The sequence below is a fragment of the Rhinolophus hipposideros genome (genome assembly GCF_964194185.1).
Source record: "Rhinolophus hipposideros genome assembly, chromosome: 12".
NCBI classification, from domain to species: Eukaryota; Metazoa; Chordata; class Mammalia; order Chiroptera; family Rhinolophidae; genus Rhinolophus; species Rhinolophus hipposideros.
The window spans coordinates 60,855,971-60,878,462 of record NC_138058.1 but is presented as its reverse complement, the minus strand read 5'-3'; the positions used below and the strand labels follow the sequence as shown (position 1 = coordinate 60,878,462).

At 38.9% G+C, this 22,492-nt stretch overlaps 1 protein-coding gene and 1 pseudogene across 23 annotated transcripts in view; one reads left to right on the top strand and one right to left on the bottom strand.

The window, feature by feature from the left end:
• The window catches only part of DTNB (dystrobrevin beta), a 185,464-nt gene that overhangs the window by 98,962 nt on the left and 64,010 nt on the right, over positions 1–22,492 (bottom strand). The window lies entirely within an intron of this gene.
• LOC308505738 (large ribosomal subunit protein eL33-like) lies at positions 266–20,652 on the top strand (annotated as a pseudogene). Its single transcript has 2 exons — positions 266–332; positions 20,284–20,652. The product of its transcript is annotated as a large ribosomal subunit protein eL33-like (transcript).

The following is a 22,492-nucleotide window of genomic DNA, read 5'->3' as shown; positions in this document are numbered from 1 at the left end:
TTCTGAGCATCTCTGTGTTCCCTTTGCATAAACTCCTTCTTTTGATACTTCTGGATCATTTTTGGTAAATGTTATAGTGAATCAGGAGTCGGACATTTTTGTTGGGCTAAAATACTATAAAGTTAAGATAATGTTGAGAGTTCATGGCTTTGAATGCAAATTAGCTAATCCACATGACAAAATGTGCATATTAAAAGAATATTCCCAAAATAAACATGCGGCAGAACATTGGGTGTTAAGGGTTTAGCTGTGTATAAAGATCGGGATGAATGCAGTCAAGGACACAGGCAGTCTGTATCAGACCTGGGACTCTAAATTACAATATGCTGAAGGTACGAAAATAAGTTGGCATACTAGCACATTTCTCTGGAAGGTAGAGTAATTACACATCAAACCGATCAAGTCTAAAATTCAATAGTAAATATGCACCGAGGTAAACACTATGCCACAACTAAGTTATGTAGAACATTCACAATTTAAAGGAAGCTCTTTATAGGATGCTGATTTTGTTGTCCACCCAATTCCCCTTTAAATAACATGGTTGTCTGAGATTTCCTTGGCAGAATATTAACGGCAGAAAAGATTAAGTATTTTATTGTACTGCTGCTGCAGGGTAGCACTTTAATTGGAAAACAGAGCTTGTTTGCAGCGGTGTATCTCATCAGTACCCTGTCTCCACTTAACTTTTATATGCTGCTGCCATATTATTTTAACACAAAATAAGTGCAAACCTGTCTGCCTTTAAGACTCTATAGGCAACTTAGTTAATACCTTGTTATAATAAAAACTGAAAAAAACCAGTTTCTTCAGAAATGTTATATATTGGTTCCAAATCACCTACCACTATCCCCTACAACACATTAAATTCTAGGAAAAGTCTAAATGTAATCGAATTTCCTGAAAATCATACAAAGCTAGGGAGGCTGGTTAGCTCAGTTGGTCAGTGTGTGAGCTTTTAGCAACGGGGTTGCCGGTTCGATCCCCACATGGGCCAGTGAGCTGAGCCCTCCACAACTAGATTGAAACGACTGCTTGATTTGGAGTTGATAGGAGAAAGGAAGGAAGGAAGGAAGGAAGGAAGGAAGGAAGGAAGGAAGGAAGGGAAGGAAGGAAGGAAGGGAAGGAAGGGAAGGAAGGGAAGGAAGGGAAGGAAGGGAAGGAAGGGAAGGAAGGGAAGGAAAGGAAGGAAAGGAAGGAAAGGAAGGAAAGGAAGGAAAGGAAGGAAAGGAAGGAAAGGAAGGAAAGGAAGGAAAGGAAGGAAAGGAAGGAAAGGAAGGAAAGGAAGGAAAGGAAGGAAAGGAAGGAAGGAAGGAAGGAAGGAAGGAAGGAAGGAAGGAAAGAAAGAAAGAAAGAAAGAAAGAAAGAAAGAAAGAAAGAAAGAAAGAAAGAAAGAAAGAAAGAAAGAAAGAAAGAAAGAAAGAAAGAAAGAAAGAAAGAAAGGAAGGAAGAAAGAAAGGGAAGGAAGAAAGGAAGGAAGGAAGAAAGAAAAGGAAGGAAGGAAGGAAGGAAGGAAGGAAGGAAGGAAGGAAGGAAGGAAGGAAGGAAGGAAGGAAGGAAGGGAAGCTCTCTCAGTGGGAGTCTGAGCTTTAAAAAGAAAAGAAAAAACAATCATATGAAGCTAAGCAAAGCACAAATTCTGAACTTCCCCCAACTTCTCCCCAGTGTCCCGTTGCTCAACAGTTAACCGTAATATGACTCTGCTTCTTCCCCAGCTAACCCATCGCCTACACTGCCCCCAGACATCATGTGAGTCTTCTGCTTAAAAATTTTCAAAGGCTGACACTCATTTACAGAGTAAGATCTAAATGAAGGCGTCATATTCCATAGCTGCCATATCTGGCTCCCTCCTGGGCCACCTTTCACCTCACTAGCATAAATGACATGCTGCTCAGGTAACACACCATGTTCTCGTAGCTCTGTATCTTGGCACATGCCATTCTGAGGTCTCCCTTTCCCAGTCTATTTCTTTGTACATTTTCTGCTCCTCTCTCAAGACTGCTTGCAAGTTTCCCTTCCTCTGTGAAGACTTTCCTCACTACTACACACACCAGTGCCCGCCTTTGCAAGCTACCCATTTACCACGTACATATTTCCACTGGTACACTTTCCATGCTGTATTGCACTTTTTAATTTACATGCCTATCTGTTAGAGTTGGTGCTCTTGAAGGGGAGGATCTATAATTTATTCATCTGTGTTTTTCCAGAACCTGTTCTACAACAGAATATGTTATTTGAACAAATTATTTGCCTAGATGAATTTTCTAGATTGCTTTCTCCTGGGCCAAACCACATACTTTACATTTTGAGTTATGATACAAACAGAAGACAATCGGAGGACATCAGAGAATACCTTAATTCACCTTACAACTAAACACGATATCTGTAATCAGTGTATTAACTTCATAGCTTTTTTTGCTATATCTGATATCCATGAGGACCATTAATTCATGAATCTATGTGAGATGGATTATCATATAGACTACTGTAGCTGCATCCTCAGTGATACCAGCCATGAAATCACAGGTCCCATATGTATATTTTATAAGAAACATTAAAATAACTACATAACTGTTAAAATAAAAAATGTTTCCTTTTGCACCACCTAATGTTCTCTAGCAGTATGCTTGCTGTGCCTTTGAAAACAACTGCTTTAAGTCAAGGTGTAAGAGGAGATCCAATTTCAGGTATCAAAATTATAGCTAGAAAGGTAAAATCAATACATCAGTCAATTCCGAATTAATAGAGTACATCAAAAGAAGCTTCATATGTATGGGAAGGAAAAATTTAAAAATAAATTTTATATATATATATATATATATATATATATATATATATATATATATATACATATACACATATATATATATATATATATATATATATATGGATTAGAATATTAACTAAGGGGGCCTGGACCAAACCAAAAAGGATATTATTCTGAAAACTTTAGAGCGTCATATTCAACTAGGTTGCCTAAATAGGTAAATAAATGATTTCCTTAAAGAGATCTCAAAGAGTGGATTACGATACAGACCTGAAGCGAATCTTACTGTGGAGTCAGTTTAGCAAGAGTCTGAAAACTGCCAAGATGGGGATATTGCCTTTTCTGGCTCCTTGGCCCCTGGGACAATACCATACCAGGGACGTGGTAATCAGTCCCTAAATATGTATGGACGTGAAGGGAGGGCAAAAAGCAGTCAAGTCAGGGTACTGGTGTCTCCCACACTTCATTTTGACTACTACGCCAGAGAGGTTGCTCAGGTCTCTGTACCTCTCCCCTCACTCGAACTCTAAAACTGATGTACGGAGGGGCCTTACCCTAGAGAACTAAATCTCCTCCAAACTCACTTAAGGGATGCTTTTCAATCTGTGCATTTTCAATATGCTCATCTACTTCCCCCGATTTCAAAACATTTCCTACCATCTCTTAAAAATATTACAAGTTACAATTTTTAAAAAATGTATCAGAGTGTATAAAACGTTATGTGTACAGTTTAAAAAAATTATAAAACATATACTCATCTACCCATGATTCTGCCTGAGAAACAGAACATTGTGGTCACTGAAACCTCAGTGTGGGCCCTTACCTAACAGAACCCACTTCATCACACCTGCTCCTCTCCTGGTAATCAGTGTCCTGGATTTTGTAAGAATCATTTCCTTGATTTTATTGTTTTAGCAATTATGCATAAATACAATTCACTTAATACATGTTTAAAACCTATACAGACTTACATTATTTTTTCCTACAACTTGCTTCTTCCACTCAAAATCATGTTACAATTGATCCATGTTGATGCACATAACTGTAATTAGTTAATTTTTCACTGCTTGATTGTATGTCATTACTTAATTACATCGTAATTTATATATCCGCTGCACTGCCGATGAACCTCTGGGTTGTTCTCATTTTTCCCCTCTCATTCACAAAGCTGCTGTAAACTTTCTTGTGCATGTCTCCTGGTGGCCATGTGTAAGAATTTCCTAAGAGTGCAATTACTGGGTCCTAAGTTATGCACAGTCAATTTTACTCGGCACTGCCAACTTGCTTCCACTCAGCTGTGTGAGACTTCCTGACGCTCCACATTCTGGCCAACGCTTCTTGTCAGACATTTTAACATTTGCCAATCTGGTGGGTGACAAATAATACTATGGTTTTAATTTACAATTCCCTAATAACTAAAAAGATTGAGCATCTTTTCCTAGGTTTATGGGCCATTTGTGTTTTTTCATCTGTGAAATGCCTTTTTCTATCTTTGGAGTAGTGTTTCGCTGGGTTGTCTTTCTTTTATTTATTTGTAAGAGTTCTTTATATGTATTTTTGTATTTTAACCCTATGGAAGTTATGACTTGCAAACAACTCCTACTTTAAGGTTTGTTTTTCACTCTGTCATTTCTGAGGAAAAGTCATCTTTAAATATAATGTCAGTCCCAATTTATCAATCATTTCTTTTATATTTTGTGGGGGTTTTTTGTATCTTAAGAAATATTTTCCTCTCTGAGATATTCTCCCACATTGTTTTCTACAGTTTTATAGTTTTTAACCTTTCATATTTAAATTTCAATCTACTGGGCCAGCCCAGTGGCTCAGGCGGTAGGAGCTCCGTACACCTAACTCCGAAGGCTGCCAGTTCGATTCCCACATGGGCCAGTGGGCTCCCAACCACAAGGCAGCCAGTTCAATTCCTGGAGTCCGAAAAGGGATGGTAGGCTCCGCCCCCTGCAACTAAGATTGAACAGGGCACCTTGAGCTGAGCTGCCACTGAGCTCCCGGATGGCTCAGTTGGTTGGAGTGCGTCCTCTCAACCACAAGGTTGCTGGTTCGACTCCCACAAGGGATGGTGGGCTGTGCCCCCTGCAACTAGCAATGGCAACTGGACCTGGAGCTGAGCTGCGCCCTCCACAACTAAGACGTGAACAGCACCCTCCATAACTGAGATTGAAAGGACAACAACTTGACTTGGGAAAAAAAAGTCCTGGAAGTACACACTGTTCCCCAATAAAGTCCTGTTCCCCTTTCCCAATAAAATCTATAAAAAACCCCCAACAACAACAACAAAAAAATTTCGATCTACTTAGAAGTGATTTGTTTGGTAGGTATGAGGAAAGAACCCAATTTTATTCCATATGGATAACTAATTGCCTCAGGATCACTTAATAAATAGTCTATTCTTCTCCTATTAGATATTCTATTGCTACCCTTGTGCCAGTGTCACATGATTTAATTGCTGTAGCTTCCTCTTATCTTTGCAGGAAGTACCAGTGCCCCAAACTTACCTTCTTCTTCAGGAGAGTTCTGATTATTCTTGACTCTTTGCACTTCCACTTAAATTTTAAAAGCAGTTTGTTGTTTACCACAAACAATCCTGCTGGGATTTTAATGGGAACTGATCAAGTCTATAAGTAGTTTTGGAGAGAAATGACATCTTTATAAACTGAACATTCCTTTCACACGTGTTCCTCTTTTCATGCATTTAAGCCTTCTTTAATGTCTTTCAATAAAGTTATAAATTCTTGTCCATAAAGAATCCATGCATCTCTCTTATTTATTTCTAGCTATTTTATAGATTTCGTAACCAGCAACCCTGCTTTCCTTTTACTTTCTTTCTTTTTTCAGTTGTGGTAAAATATACATAACATGACATTTACCATATTCACCATTTTAACGTGTACAGTGCAATAGTATTAAGTATATTCATATTGTTGTGTGACTAATATCCAGAACGCGGCATCTTGTAAATCTGAAACTCTCTATCCATTAAACAACTCATTTCCTTCCCCTGAGTCCCTGTCCACTTTTTGTTTCTATAAAATTTACTACTCTAGATACCTCATATAAGCAGAATCATACAGTATTTGCCTTTTTGTGACTGGCTTCTGTTACTCAGCATCATGTCCTCAAAATTCATCCATGTTGTAGCATACGTCAGAAATTTTCCTTTTCAAGGCTGAATAATATTCCATTGTAAATATAAAACATGATTTGTTTATTCATTCATCTATCAATGGACACTTGGGTTGCTTCCAAGTTTTAGCTACTGTGAATAACAGTGCTATGAACATTGGTGTACAAATATCTCGAGACTCTGCTTTCAATTCTTTTGGAAAAACCCCAGAAGTGGAATTGTTGGATCATATGATAATTCTATTTCTAATTTTTTGAGGAACCTCCATACTGCTGTCCATAACGGCGGCACCATTTTACATTCCCCCAACAGTGTGTCCCAATTTCTCCACATCCTTGTCAACACTTGTTACTTTCTTTCTTCCATAGTCGTCATCTTAACAGGTATGAAGTGGTATCTCATTGTGGTTTGGACTTTCATTTTCCTAATGATTAGTGATGTCAAGTATGTTTTCATATGCTTATTAGCCATTTGTATATCATCTTTTTCAAGTCCTTTGCCCATTTTTTCAGTGGTTTATTTGTTTTTTGTTGTTGTTGTAGTTCTTTATACATTCTAGATATGCACCCTTATTCAGATGTATGGTATGCAGATATTTTCTCCAATTCCATACTTTGCCTTTTCACTATGTTGATTGTGCCCTTTGATGCAAAGAAATTTTTAATTTTGATGTAATCCGATTTATCTATTTTTTACTTTTATGGTCCCTGGCCTGTTTTAATTGTAATGATTTATGTGGAGAGTCTTTCAGATATCCTAAATTTACAGTCATTGTCACGTAATGACAATTTTGTTTCTTTTCAACAAAAACACCTTTTATTTTTTTTCCTTGTTTACTATGCTGATTAGGACTGACAAAATGTGAAATAGATGTGGTGATAGCATCAATATTAAAACATACTTTTCAGTATAAGTTATACATAAGACATTTCACCAGTAAATGTAATGCTTTAACAAATATCCTATATTATGTTAAGGAAGTTCCTTAACTCCCAGAATTCCAAGGTTTGGTGGGGTTTTTTTGTTTGTTGCGTGCGTGTGTGCGTGTGTGTGTGTGTGTGTGTGTGTGTGTGTGTAAATGATCAATAATGATCACTGGATATTGGGTTATATTAAATGTTTTATATGAGTCTCTTGAGATGATATGGATTTAATACATCCATCTATGAATATGGTTAAATTATAATAATCTTGAATTGCTGGAATAAAACCAGTGTGGTCATGAAGTATTATCTTTTGTTTACATTGCTGGATTCAGTTTCATATTTTGTTTAGGTTTTCATTTATATTCATGAGAATGGCTTGTAATTTTCCTTTTTTGCTATCCTCGTAAGGTTTTGGTACCAAGGTTATTCTAGCCTCAAAAGTGAAATTGAAATACTTATTATTTTTTCTAAAAGCTGGGAAATTGTACATAGTATTGGAATTTGACTTTTCTTTGAGTGTTTGCTGAAACTCATGTGAAGTCATTCAGGTATGGTTACTTCCTTTGTGTAAAGATTATAAGTTACTAATTCAAATTCTTTAATGATTATACTACTAATTGGATTTTTTATTCCATCTTGAACCAGTTTTGGTAAGCAAGGTTGTTTTAAGAATCTGTTTGTTTCAATTAAGCTTTCAATAACCAATGTATTGGCTGTTTTCTTATCTTTTTGTTATTAATTTCTAACTCAAACGCACTATAGTCAGAGAATATGGTCTATATGATACCAATTCTCTTCGGAGGCTTTCTTTATGTGGTCAATTTTTGTACGTTTGAAAAGAATGCCATCATTAATTGTTGGGTACAAATCTTTTACAGTCTTTGTTTTTTGTCTAATAATTCTAACAATAGTTGAGAGAAGTGTGATAAAATTACCTATTTTAATAATGTATTTTCAATTTATTATTGTGCCCTTAATTTTTATTTATATATTTTACAGCAACATTATTAAAGGTGTATCTGTGTATAATTGTTAATATCACCTTTTTGTCTTTGCTAAACTTTACTTCTGGTTAAAAAGTTTTTTGGGGATAAAATATACATAACATAAAATATATCATTTTACCCTCTCTGGTAAAGATTTTTGCCCTGAAATCTATTTCCTGAGATTAATATAGCTTCACCAAATTTCTTTTGGTTAGTATTTTGCAAGGTATGTCTTTTTTTATCCCCAACTTTCACCTCTTCTGTTTTTTTGTTTGTTTGTTAGTTTGTTTTGGTTTTTTGCTGTTTCTAATGAACAGCATACAACCCAATTTTTAAAAAATACCCATCTGACAACTGTTGTTGTTTTCCCTGGAAAATTTAATTTACTGATTAGTAATATATTATTTATTTTTATAGCTTATTATATCATTATTTGTTTTAGTCTTTCCTTTTTTCTTTTATGTTTGTCTTTTCTTATCTGCTTTTTAGGTTTTGTTTTTTCTCATTTTATGTTGTTTTCCCTTTTTGGCAATTATACTCTTTGAGTCGACTCTTCTAGTGGTTTCATTTTTTTTTCCCTGAAATGGAAATAATGTTTATTAAGAAATTAGTGTCAGGCATGTGATAGGTGCTTTGCACACATACATAGGCTCATTTAACCCTCCAAAGTCTTATGAATTAGATGTTAACAGACTCAGTTTTATAGAGAGAAAGAACATACATACTGGGGCAGTGAGACATTTTTGCAAGGAGTCAGTGCAAAACACACTGGGGATGCCAAGTACCACATGAAGGTCATGAAGGGGAAGCGGATAGGGACACAGTGTCCAGTGGAGGGCAGACTCTAAGGCAGGGAGCACGAGGTGAGTTGCGCTGCAACCACTGCACTGTGTGTCCCTGTGCTGGAGCCAAAACTGTTTTCCTCACGTCACTGTGGACCAGGCACTAAGACACTCTGAAAAATACCTTTCTTTTGGACTCAGATGACTGTATTTTCAATCAGCCTTAAGCTAATTCCTTGAACAGCACAGCCTTCAGCTCAGGGTACCTGCTGACAGGCCCTGACATTGGGAGCACAACAGCCTAATGGAAAAAGCTCAGGACTGGTGCCTCGCAGGCCATTCCTGTCATATTCACTTCAAATTATTCTGAGTACATCACCTTGAGCATCAAGCTACCAACTGAGCGGATCCAAGCAGAAACATAAGCCTATTAAATCCCGGACAAGTCAGGAATCTCCTCTATTTTAACATGAACACTCACCACACTCTTAGTCAGTATCTCTGCTCTCATCGTGCAACTTAAAATACTATAATTCTAATCATGTCTCAACTATATCCATGTCAAAGTTGATCAGTACTTTAGCCGCATCTTATTTTAAGCCTACCACAATTAGTCATTATTATTTTACACATGATGCTTACTTACATTTACCAACTGCACCGTGTACCATTTCTTCTTATATCCCATTTCTTCCTCACTTCTTCAATCATTTTTCCCCCACAGTATATCCTTTATTAGTTCCTTCAGCAATGGTCTATTGGTGACAAACGCACTGAAACCTTTTCTGAATATATATCTTTATTTCTTCTTTGCTCTTGAATAGATCAGCGAGGTACAGAATTCTAGGTTGATCTTTTCGTTCTACAAATCCTTTAATTGCCTTTCACATGTTCCATTTCCCTATATCTGTGTTTAATATTCGGTATCCTGGTTAATTTCTTCAGCTCTCTTTTCCATTCCCTAATTTTTGCTGTAGCTGTCTCTAATTTGCTGTTTAGCCCCTCCATTGGGCTTAACCTTAATATTTTTTTTATTTCTAAAAGTTCAATTTGGTCCTTTCTCCATATTGGATTGTTCCTTTTTAAAATGTCACCCTTCCTAAATTTATTTCTAGTCAATATTGCTGGAGGTTCTAGCCACCATAATAAGACCAAAAGAAAAAATAAAGTATTATTAATGCTTAAAAGCTTAAGGAGTGGGAAGGCAAAAACAAAGTTATCACTATTTGCAGGTGACATAATTTACAGAAATTAAGCAAGATGACTAGATAGTGGATTAAAATATAAAACCACTTTGTGTTTCCATATACCAGCAAAAAACTGTTCAGACACATAATTCAAAAGAGATACCATTTGTACAATTGTACACATTTGCCAAAACTCATGGAATTGTACACTTAAAGTTGGATGCATTTTATTGCATGTAAATTACATCTCACAAAAAAAGGCACCATTTGCAGCAGCAACAACAAATGTAAAGTACACAAGAATTAATCTAACATATATAAGACCTTTCTGGGGAAAAACCATAAAGCTTTCCTGAAAGACTTGGGGGAATCAGGAAAAGAGGCAATAGCTGAGCTGAACCTTCGAGCTATAGAGAAATTGGCAGGGGAAAGTTGGGAGGGTGGGGAGGAGAGGAGATAAAGGCAGCTAGAACAACAGATTCAAAGACATATAGGTAAGAACATAGGGTGGAAGAAGCAACTACAAATAGTTCACTTCTGTCACAGTGCGGCCTGTGAGCAAAAGATATAAATAAAAGTCCCAGACCAAAGACATAACTATAAAAGCTTTCAAAACATTATCCATCAGATTAAACTTCAGTGTGCTATACATCATCTCTAGTTTAGAAATTGCTTCTAGCATACACTGAGCAGACAGTTCTCTGGGTCAAATGGAGGAACAGACTGCATGGCAGGGCAGCATGAAGAAGGAAAAGTGTGACCAATACTTCAGGCACTGGCAAACAAAGGGTCTAAATAGCTACAACAAAAAGCAGAGCCTAGGAGCACTGGGAAGTGGATTCCCAGGCAGCCAGAGTCTCTGGAAAGGCTGGAGGTTAGAGAGGGCATGAGGGCTGGGAGCCACAAAGACTGGCCATGTGCTTCTTTGTACAGCAGCACTCGGTGGGGCCTGGAACATAACAGGCAGTAGACATGTTTACCGAAGGAATACCAGGGCAGAAAGCTCTCTGCCTGGTGTAGACGGACCACTGTATGACTGACTAGCCCCTGGGCACACAGGAACTCGAAAGCCTGTTACAAATACTGCCATGGTCAAGGCAAGAACAGAGCCAGCAGTCAATCAACTTCAGACATGATTCAGGTACACCAGTCAGGGACCAGAGACAGCCATCACTATTCTTCTAGCACTGCTCCGCAACAGCGTTTTCTAAATTGTCCAAAGATTAAAAAAAAAAAAAAAATTCCTGCAGTACTTGTTTACAAAACAAAACAAAGCAGATTCCTCTGCTTCAACCCAAACCTCCTAAATTAAAATTCCCAGGAGAAGAGGCTTGGTACTTTATATATTTAAGAAGCAGCCCATATGATTCTTTTCCGACAATTTTTAAAAGCACTGCTCTAGAAGTTGTTGCCAACACAGAGGTTAAAAAAAAAAAGAGGTATAACAACTAGAAAATGACCAAGTTGTGTCCTATAGACAATACAGCTATCTACTTAGAAGTCCAAGAAATTTGACTGAAAAATTATCAGAACAGTGTATTGACAGAAAAGCCAGTGAGACTTCCAGAAGGAAACATCCATTAAGACCACTGAATGTAAGAGTCTTAACCTAGACAAAAAGCCTGGGCTGGAATTAAAATTTGTAGAAATTTATCATTGTCCAGGGGGTCAGCTAAAACCTGGAACTGTGTGAAAACATTCAGAGAGAGGGCATTGCAAGAGAAGAGCTCAGGAGAGCCGGGGAACATAACATTAAGCAAAAAGTTTAGTGAATAAACAACATATGAACGTATCATACGTGGGCATTGTGTAGTCACTAAATGGAGATAAAATGCAATGAATATACAATATACTTGTATTAAACTTATTTAGAGAAACAATTCTACCCTCAACATATTCTATAGATGTCAGAAAGTACTAGATAAAAAGTCAATAATCACTGATGTATTTAAGTTAACGTAGGAATGGACAAGCAATTCACACTGCTGGGTCACAGAAAACCCAAATCCTCCCACACATGGAGGGGGACACACATTCTCCAGTTCAGTTCTGGTGGCCACCTGTAAGAATCAGAAAAGATCTAAAGCTGGAGAGAGGCCTGTGGCTAAGTGACGACTGCTAGAGGAAATTGCTCATTTGAAGAACTGCTTGGTTTGGGTGAAGTCATACATTTCTCTGCAATGGAAAACCTTCCTGTCATCTCTCTGCTCTAAGAATAATCAGGCTAGAGTGGAAAAAGATGCCTTATTGTTTCATAAACTGTACAACACTACTGTCTTTGGTAAGTGTCCATCTTTTTAAACAGCTGGTCCATTTCAAATGGTCTGCCTTCAAACTCAGCACTTTTGCAGCTGTAAATGGGTGTAAGAATCATTAATGCACGCAAACACCACAGTCAAACGGGGGCAACATTCAGATGCTAAAAAGAGCAATATTGAAAGCATCCCAGCCAACCATTGAAAATGCTGATGCATGCTGTCAGGACACCCCTAGCCTGACCCGTCTAGCTCTCGGATGGCCCTGGAACGTCCATAACTTCAGAGGGAAGGCTTTGGTCAGTGAAGCAGTCAGGTTAGCTGGGGGTTGGGAGAACTTCAGGGCACTTCTCCCCAGGCCTTCATACCACCACCAATAGGAGTAAACAGAAGAACCCAGAGCGTTGCGTGCTCCTGGAAAGACCCTCTCCCAACTAACCCTCACAGTGGCGGCACCGGGATCTGCCTTGGAGATGATCTGGGGCCAATTCCAGCACAATTTTTATCAGAAGTTTTGCTTGTTTCATAGGATATCCCAGACTCCCGCTGGTGGATTCTCATTCCCAGAAGGCTCTGTACATCCCCTCACATGACTCCATCTCTCACTAGTCCTCAACTCTCAAAGCCCTTCTACTTCTTCATGGTACACCATCAGCAAAATCCCTTCTCTACCTGAGACCGTTTTCTCTGAGTGTTGCTTTCACCTTGCACTGGCTTTCCCTGAAGGCTGGGCTTCCCCTGAAACCATTCAAGTGGCAGCTGCTTTCTCTCCCACACCCCTCAGACCTCTGGGTCTCCAGGTGGGGGAGAGGTCCTCCTAGAACCTCACTGCCACTTTCAGATCCTTTTCCCTTTCCCTTAAAACCCCAGTTTTGAGTGACATGTCATCAGACCCAAACCCTAAATATTCCTTCACAGCGGAGTCCAGCATCACTACTGCCACAATCCTTACTGATTTCAACATCCACATAGTTGACCTTTCCAATACACACGGTGCAGTGGGTTGAATGGTGCCCCCTTCCAAATATGTCCACATCCTAATCTCTGGAACCTAAGACTATTACCCTATAGGGCAAGAGAGTGAATATTACCTTCAATGGCAAAATATGTAAATTAAGGATCTTGAGAGGAAAAATTCATCCTGGATTTTCTAAGTGGGCCCAAAACACAATCACATATATCCTTAGAAGACAGACACACAGAGGAGAAGAGAGGGAAGAGGAAGAGGCAGTGTGACCAAGGAGGCAGAGATTGGAGTGACACAACAAGTCAAGGAATGCCAACAGCCACTAGAAGCTGGGAAAGGCCGAGAATGGTGTGACGGTTAATTTGATGTGTCAATTCTCCTGGGCTACAGGGTACCCAGATATTTGGTTAAACATTATTTTGAGTGTCCCTACGAGGATGTTTTTGGATGAGATTAATATAAATTGGTAGACTGAGTAATACAGATTTATTTCCTTAACATGGCTGGACCTGATCCAATCAGTTGAAAGCCTGAGTAGAACAAAAAAGGCTGACCCTCCCCTGCATAACAGGGAATTCCTCCTGCCTGACTGCCTTTGAACTGGGGCTTTGGCTTTTTTCTGCCTTGGCCTTGAATTGATACAGTGTCTTCCTGGGTCTCAAGCCTGCTGGTCTTGAGACCAAAACTACTGGTCTAAAGGCCTCAGACTTGGCCTAGTATGATCCATCAGCTCCCCTGGGTCTCCAGCTGCCCACTCCAGCTGCAGCTCTTGAGATCTGACAGCCTCCATAATCACGTGAGCCAACTCCTTATAATAAATGTCTTCACAGTTACGTATCTCCTCTGGGTTCTATTTCTCTGGAGAAACTGATGAATACAAATAGATACGACCCTAACGCCTCCGAAGGGAGTATGGCCCTGCTGACATTTTGATTTCAAACTTGTGGTATCCAGAACGATGAGAAAATAATTTGTTTTAAGCCATGCAGTTTGTGGTAATTTCTTATGGGCCACCTAGGAACTTACACACCGGTCACGCTGTCCTCCCTCCCTCAACAATCCCTCCCCCACTCTATACCGGCCACCAGGTTCGCAGTCACATCCTAGAACATTTTATTGCCAATCAATGTACATCATCTAAAGCAGGGGTGATCAAATTTTTTTCAACGTTTTTCACCAAACGCCATATGTGGTAAAGTACACAAACAGCCAGGCCACTCACTTGAGGTGAAGTACGTATTGCCTCGCCTGGTTTATTTAAGTAAGCTAAATATATTTTTGGAATCTGCTGTGGGCCAATTAACAATGGATTGCGGGCCGCAGTTGGCCCGCAGGCCGCAGTTTGGACACCCCTGGTCTAAAGGCTCAATTTCGAGCACCCCCCTCTCCTACCAACTTCTTACTTTCTAGCGCACTCATTCTAGTACCTGCCTTCAACAGCACTTCAACCTCAGCGGGACCTACACTCCACTGAGCCGACCACCTTCAGTTATCCCTTACCTCCTTCATGGCCTCATCTCTCTCTTTAAACAACCTACATTCCATGGTCCATTATCATGAGGTGTAATCATAAAATACAGTGAATGTTTAAATAAATAAAAATTATTACAGTAAAAGACATGTTGCCATTTATCCCTCTCAAAATATCCCCCTCGCTTTGAACATACTTATCCCATCATTCCTGCCACTTTCTGAAGCCGTTCTGGAAGTCCTCTTTCGTGAGTGTCTTTAGTTGTGCTGTGGTGGCTGCCTTGATGTCCTGAATCGATTCAAAACATTTTCCTTTCATGGTCATTCTGACTTTTGGGAAGAGCCAGCATTCACACAGTGCCAGATCCATTGAATAAGGTGGATGAGGACACACCATAATGTTTGTATTTGACAAAATTGCTGCACCAGAAGCGATGTGTGACATGCAGCCTTTCCATTGTGATCACAAAATACAGCGAATGCTGCTGCCAAGTGCCATCCAACGGAAAGGCAGGGATTTTCAATACGGGAAGCGGCAGATCGAACCTTAGTAACAGTGTACCACAAGTTTTAACTTGTTCAGTGCAGTCAGTCGGGTGTGAGCTACGGTTGAGAGAAGGTGTGTTTTAAAGTGTGCGGTAAATCATCCTCCATTATGACAACCCTCTGTGTCACACATCACTTCTGGTATATGGCAATTTCTGTCAAAAACATGATGTGTCCTCATCCACCTTAGTCACCGGGTCTTGCACCGTGCAACTGCTGGCTCTTCCCCAAAGTCAAAATGACTCAGGACATTGAGGCAGCCACGACAATGCAACTAAAGACACTCACGAAATAGGACTTCCAGAACTGCTTCAGAAAGTGGCAAGAACGACAGATAAGTATGTTAGAAGTGAGGCGGAGTATTTGAGGGAGATGAATGGCAATGCCTCTTTCAACTGTACTAAATTTTTTTACTCAAACATTCTCTGTATTATTTGATCACACATCATATATTCATTTCTTTGCATTTTACATTCCCACCAGCAGTGTATTCGGATTCCTGTTTCTTTACATGCTCACCAGCACTTGTCATTATCAGCTTTTTTAATTTTAGTTATCCTTTGGGTGTGAAGTAGCATCTCATTGTGGTTTTGATTAGACATTTCCTGAATGACTATGTCGAGTATCCTCATGTGGTTATTGGCCATTTGAACACCTTCTTTGGAGAAATGTCTGTTCAGATCCTTTGCCCATTTTCTCCCAAAGATAATTTATCTTTTTCTTTTATTGTAGTAAAAAATATGTGACATAAAATTTACCATCTTAACCATTTTTAAATGTGCAATTCAGTAGTGCAACGTGTATTCACACTGTTGTAAGACACATATCCTGAACTTTTTCATCTTGCAAATCTGAAACTCTATACTAGTTAACACCCTTTCTTTTCTCCCTCATACAAGCTCCTAGTAACCACCATTCTACTTTCCCTTTGCCCATGTTTAAATTGAGTTATTTGGTGGGGTTCTTTTTGTTGTTTTTTTGGTGTGTTTTTTTTATTTGTTTGTTTGTTTGTTTTGCTAAATTGTAAGAGTTGTTTATAATTCTGGATATAAGACCCTTGTCAGACATATCATTTGTAAATATTTTCTCCTTTTCAGTTGGTTGTCTTTTTTACTTTCTTGATGGTATCTTTTGAAGCACCCACGTTTTTAATTTTGATGAAGTCCAATTTATGTTTTTACTTTGCTGCTTGTGCTTTTAGTATCATATCTAAGAAGGTGCTGTACACTCCAAGGTCACAAAGATGTATACATGTGTTTTGTTCTAAGAGTTTTCTGACAAAAAAGTAAGTCAACAATCTAAATTGGTCTAGGTCCATAATGTAAATTACTCTGACTCCTTAAAGGAAATGGTTTCATATCACTAATGCCCAAACAACTACACGGGACATATATAAGATGTCCATTAACATTGATAAAGAAGAAGAAGACGAAGGAGAAGAAAAAGGAGAAGGACAAGAAGAAGAAGAAAAGAAATAATATTATCAGATTTGTTAAACAAATTCTAATACTTTCTCATTTATAAAGTAACTGTTCAGAGGTGGAGCCTGCCATCTGCTGGGAAGAAAGTGAAATTTTCATAGCATCAACTGCGGTATATAACTACCTCTAATGAGACACTCGACCAACAAACTGCATCTGTGTGTTTCATATAAATAAACACAAACCCACATGCACTTCCTGCCAGAGAGTAACCAAGTGGGAATTGGTCAAAGTTCTCTTGGTAAAGTGAAGACCAAGATAAGCAGAGATCTGAATGTAAGACACTGGTGTCAGAAAGCACGGGTAGGCCTATTTATTCCAGCCTCTTTGTAGTCTATGAAGAAAGGGCTAAGAGTTATATATTTTACCATAATTAACAGAAAGGAAGGAAAGGAAGCGAGATTAATTGGGCCACCAGGACGCTCTCTGCCCTCACTCACTCCCCTCCCAATCAGACTGGTTTGGTTGAGAGAAGGAATGCACATGCCTGGCTCAGCTTCTTCCCCTCCCTGATTTCCTGGGATCTGCAAACTGCACAGAGCACCTATGCCCCCTGCTCCCAGAGCCATAAGCTTCAGGGCTCTACTCCCCGCTGGAAAGGCCCACACTGGGTGGGGGTGTATTCAATTCAGGGGTTATTAGCAAGTCCATTTTTTCCTCACAATCAAAACCACTGTCTCAAACAGACTGCCATCTTCCTAACTCCTGGCTGCAATCATGGGTGGGGAAAAGTGAAGTAGGATCAATCGGGTTTCCTAAAATCCCAGTTAAGAACTACTATTAGAAAAAGCAGTTAGCAATAGATATTCATTGACAGCGCTGTCTATACTTGCTGTCTCCATCTCTCTGTTCTTTCCCTCCTGAACCTACCTTTTTGTCCCCACTGTTTCCATCAAGATGATCCTCACATTGTCAAAGGATCAGTTCTTGGTCTTCTTACGTGAGCATCAGCAGCATTGGACACAGTCAATCGCTTCCTCCTCCTCAAAATACTCTCTTCACTGTTTTCCACACACCACACTCTCTTGGTTTTCACCCCCTCACAGACTGCAGGCTCTTCTTCTCCCAGGTAACTCAGTGTTGGAAAACTCCAGGGGTCAGTTCTTTTCTGCTTTCTTCTCTGTTTTCAGGCACTCACTTAGTGGTATGTCCAGTCTCGTGTCTTTAAATATCACCTATATGCCAATAACTCCCGAATTGATATTTCTATCTCAGACATCTCTTTTGAAGTCTAGACTCATATACAATGGCCTACTCAACAGCTCCATGTGGACATTTAATAAGCAACTTAATTTGAACATCTCCAAAACTGAGCCTTTGGTCCTAACATCTAAATATGCTCCTAACATCTAAATATGCTCCATTCACAACCTTCCCCATCTCAGCTGGTGACATTTCCATCCTTCTCATTACTTAGGACAAAATCTTGGAGCTTCTCTTGACTCCTTTCCTCTCACAAGCCACATTCACCCCATTAGGCTGATTTATAATATATATCTTAATTCAACCCTATTTACTACCTCTACTGCTACCATCCTATCTTGTTTTAATTTATTGCAATCATTTCCCGTAAATGGTCTCTTGGCTTCTATTTTTTCCTTCCAGTTTACTCTTTACATGGCATCCAGACTGATCATTTTAAAGTATAAATCAAGTCATGTTATTCTTCTACGGAAAATCCTATAAAGACTCCTCATTTCATTCCGAGGAAAAGCCAGAGTCCTCACAATGGCCAACAGGCCGTCATTTAACTCTGTGACTTCCTCTCCTACACTGCTCCCCTGCTCATTCTGCTCTGGCTTCTCTGCTATTCCCTGAATTCACAGGCACACTCCTGCCCTCGGGCCTTCACATCAAACATTCCTGCTCTTGTCCAGACATCTGCCCTGCCAGAAGACACCTACAACTTGACTCAAATTTCACTTTCTCAACAAGACCTATGTGACTCTCCCAGCCCTTCTCCTGACTCCTCTTTCTGAATTCTTCCTCACAAGAGTCCAGTATAAATTGACAGGGAGGCTCTGATCCATCCATTCAGTTACCCAGCCTCCTGTCATCTAAGAGCTTCCTTCTTTGCTAGTTGCTTTGGAGACGTTTCCATTTGGCCAATGTATACTGGGAATGGGAAGGGTTAAGAGACAGAAGATGGAGAAGGCACACCTGTTTTCAACTACCTTGACCCAAAAGTAACATATATCACTTCCAAACAAATGCCATCGGTGACAATTAATCATTTGGTTCCATCTGGCTGCCAGGAGGATGGGCTATATAATCTAGTTCCACATCCAGGAAGAAAAGGAACAACTGAATATTGGTGAGTACCTCTAATCATGAAACATCTTTTTGCTCCCTTTTCCTAAACATAAGCCCACTCAAACCCGTCCTGCCCACCAAAGGAAAACCTGAAGTCTCATTCAGTCAGCGCTCTAACTACAAGTCCAAGATCTCTGGGTATGGCACCGTCTTCTTCATCAAGACCACGTGCAGCTCCTTATGATGCAATCTATGAAGTAAAAAGGCAAATCACCTGCACCCGCCCTCCCTAGGCCCAACATACAATGGTGGAACAGGATCAGGAGGTTCTTCCTTATACAATAGGTTGGCCAAGCAGGTACTGGCACGCCCTCCTCAGGGGCCATGCAAGCTTCACAACCCATCTTCTGCCAGAGCAAGTTCTGGGTCTTTAAAAAGTGCTATTCAGCTGAAATAGTCAATGGCTTGTTCAGTTCAGGCTCATGGTTCTTGCCTACATTAATTCCCCCCACAACTTAGTAGACCTCTGATATACCAGGCGTGCCAAAAAATGTATACACATTTTAAGAGATGTTATCTATGTTCAAGCAGTAGTTTGCTGTAATCAGAAATGTCTGGACACTGATGGTAACCACTTTGAGCACCTCTTGTAACTGGAGAAGTCAAATGTCGCTTGTATTCATCTTTTGTTATTGGTATATATTACAATTACAATTAATAGTTTTTTCCTTTCTTAGAATGTGTACACATTTTTTGGCACCCTCTGTATTTGTTCCCTGTCAGCTCCATGTGCCAGTAACGACACACAAAGTTCTTCCCTAGACATAATTCTCAAGCCTGACTTATGTCTTTGCCTCTATGCTGCTTGCTTTTAACTTTAGCTGCAATAGAATCACCGGGGGGAACTTTTAAAAACTGAGAAATTGTAGTCTAGATGTGTGTCCAGCAAGCACAGGAAACAGTGACCCTGGTGAGCCCCAGCAGTCTCTCAGACCCCTTAAAATTTAAGCTCCACAGGGCAGGACGCTTTGTATGGTTTGTTCATACATGTATCCCTCACGCCCGTTAACAGTGTCTGACACAAAGTAGTTGCTCAAAAATAATGTCTTCTGAATGAATAATGAATGAACAGAATGAATCACGCATATGATACCATATGGCCTTTTTTTTGTAATAAAGGCAAATGAATGAATTGATGACTGAAAGAATAATGAATTAGACTGCACAGATACTTGGATTAAACATTAAACAGCACCTTTTGGAAAAATCAGAATAAACTTCTAAGTACCAATACTCCATATAAAGCTACAACACAAATTCATATATGAGCTGGTTAAATACACACTAAATTCATCTACTATGAACACAAAGAAACATTTATTCAAAATATTAGTACAGACCCAGTGGACAATCTTCAAAGGACTTACTATTAAACTGATCACACACCTTTTTGCTAGGTGGAAACTACCCACATCAGTCTCAAAATTCACCCACATCTTGCTTTTTCTGCCATCTTGGGGCCAGTGGAGGCCTGCTGGGAACAGGCTTTCTAAAACGACAAATTTGTCTGGAAGGCTGTGGTCCACAGCCATTTTTGCTGGCTATATGTGGGGTCTCTGGAACCAGAGAGAACACGCAGCTCTTCTTAAAATTGAAGGTGTTTATGCTCGAGATGAAACTGAATTCTGCGTAGGCAAGAGCTGTGCCGATGTGACAAGGCCAAGAACAACACAGCGACTCCTGGTGGCAAACCAAACAAAACCAGAGTAATCTGGGGAAAGGGAACTTGTGCTCATGGAAACTGGTGTGGTTTGTGCCAAATTCTGAAGCAGCCTTCCTGCTAAGGCCACAGGACACAGAATCCCTGTAATGCTGTACCACTCAAGGATTTAAACTAACTGAAGAGTAAATAAAGTGGATTTGTTCTCTTGTAAAACAAACAAACAAAAAAAACCCCAACTCACCCACATCTTTCTCAAACAGCGAGGCGACGGCACAAAGTCCTAATCTTGAAAACAAGTCACACACTCACACACACACACACACACACACACACACACACTCACTAAAAGACCTTACCAGTATGCATCTACCATATAATGCAAAAATCATCAAAGTTCAGAACTGAAACATTTGTGACACCCACTTCAAAATTATGCATGCTGATCACACTTGAATTTTCTTAAATCTTAGGTCATTATAACAAAAATGAATGAAATAGAAAAAGCTGAAATAAAAATAACAACAAATGGAGCCAACACTCACGTCACAAGAGTGTTGTGAGGATGAAACTGAAATATAAGAATTTACTTGTGATTTCCGTACTTTCCGTTATGTATGTTATAATAGCTCAACGAAAAAATTCAAGAGAGGGTATGAAAAACTGCTTTGTAAGTCATAAAGCAATATTCAAGCAGTCACTTATCTTTAAATAAATGTAAAATTCCCATTTCTAAAATGGTCATAGATTAGTTAAATGAGCAAATCCAAACTAAGGTGAATAAGTTCCTCTTTCTCCTAGCCCCAACATCTAGAATGAGAATTTTCAGTAGAAACATCCCAGCGCATCCAATGATTACGAAAGGTAATACAGCAAAGATCTATCTCAGTGTAAAGTTAGACTCTAAACAAAAAACAATGGAAGAAACATTAACAAATCAATGAACACAGTGGTATACTTGTACTTTAGGAAAGAGAAAAGTAACAATTTCAAAATCTGTAAATTCTCTCGTCAATGAAAAAGAGAACAAACTACTAGGTTTCATTTTTTCCCTTTGCTTGTTTAAAAAAAAATATTGGAATTTACAACACAACAGACCCAGGATAAGATATCTAATAAAGTTTTATTGTTAACTGTAACTGAAAATCTATCTAATTAAAAAAAATTATCTTTAACACATTGTCAGAGGTGTAGTAAGTAAAGGGTTGAAGTTTGTTGTTGTTTTTGAAAGAACTAATCCCTGATATGAACTTATTTGCTTTTTTTCTTGGTTGAGTTTTAAGTGGGCTAACTTGAAAAAAAATCCCCAAAACCAAAAACCTAGTTATTGAAGTTTTCTAATACTAAAGTCCAGTAGAATGACCAGCCTTACGAACCAAGATCCTGAATTATACTTATAACCCTATCTACTTTTCTACACTTTAGCAAACCAACCAATCAACCAACCAACCAACCAACCAACCAACGAAAACTAGAGGAAAGGTTTCAAATAAGGATATAACAACTTACTGGAAATAAAAGTATGGCATTTTTAAAAACTATGGAAATATATTGCAAGAAGGGAAGAAAAATGATTTCTGCTAAGCTTGCTGCATGACTTATAAACACCACACAAAAAGCAGACATGGACCCACCTAAATATTGTTATTTAAAAGACTTTGAAAGTAAAGACACCAATGTGGCAATTATAAAATACAGTATTTTCCCCAACTTTAGAGAGGCAAAAATTTAACTCTTTTATTTCATATGGCTTTCTTTGCAACATTTAAACCTTACAAACATGAAGAAAATTTGCTTGAAAAAAAGAACTTTAAATCTTACTTAACATTCCAAGAGTAAGCATTTGGAGGGATACCTTGTACAATTGTAAAATAAAAAGAAATTTAAGTTTCACTTTGGAAAGGGAGCATTGGAACATTCCATTTTACTAAATAAAGAAGGACCATGACAAATGAAATAATAGCTCCATCTCCTGGAACTTTAAACATTCTGCTTTTAAAATCAAGTGATGAA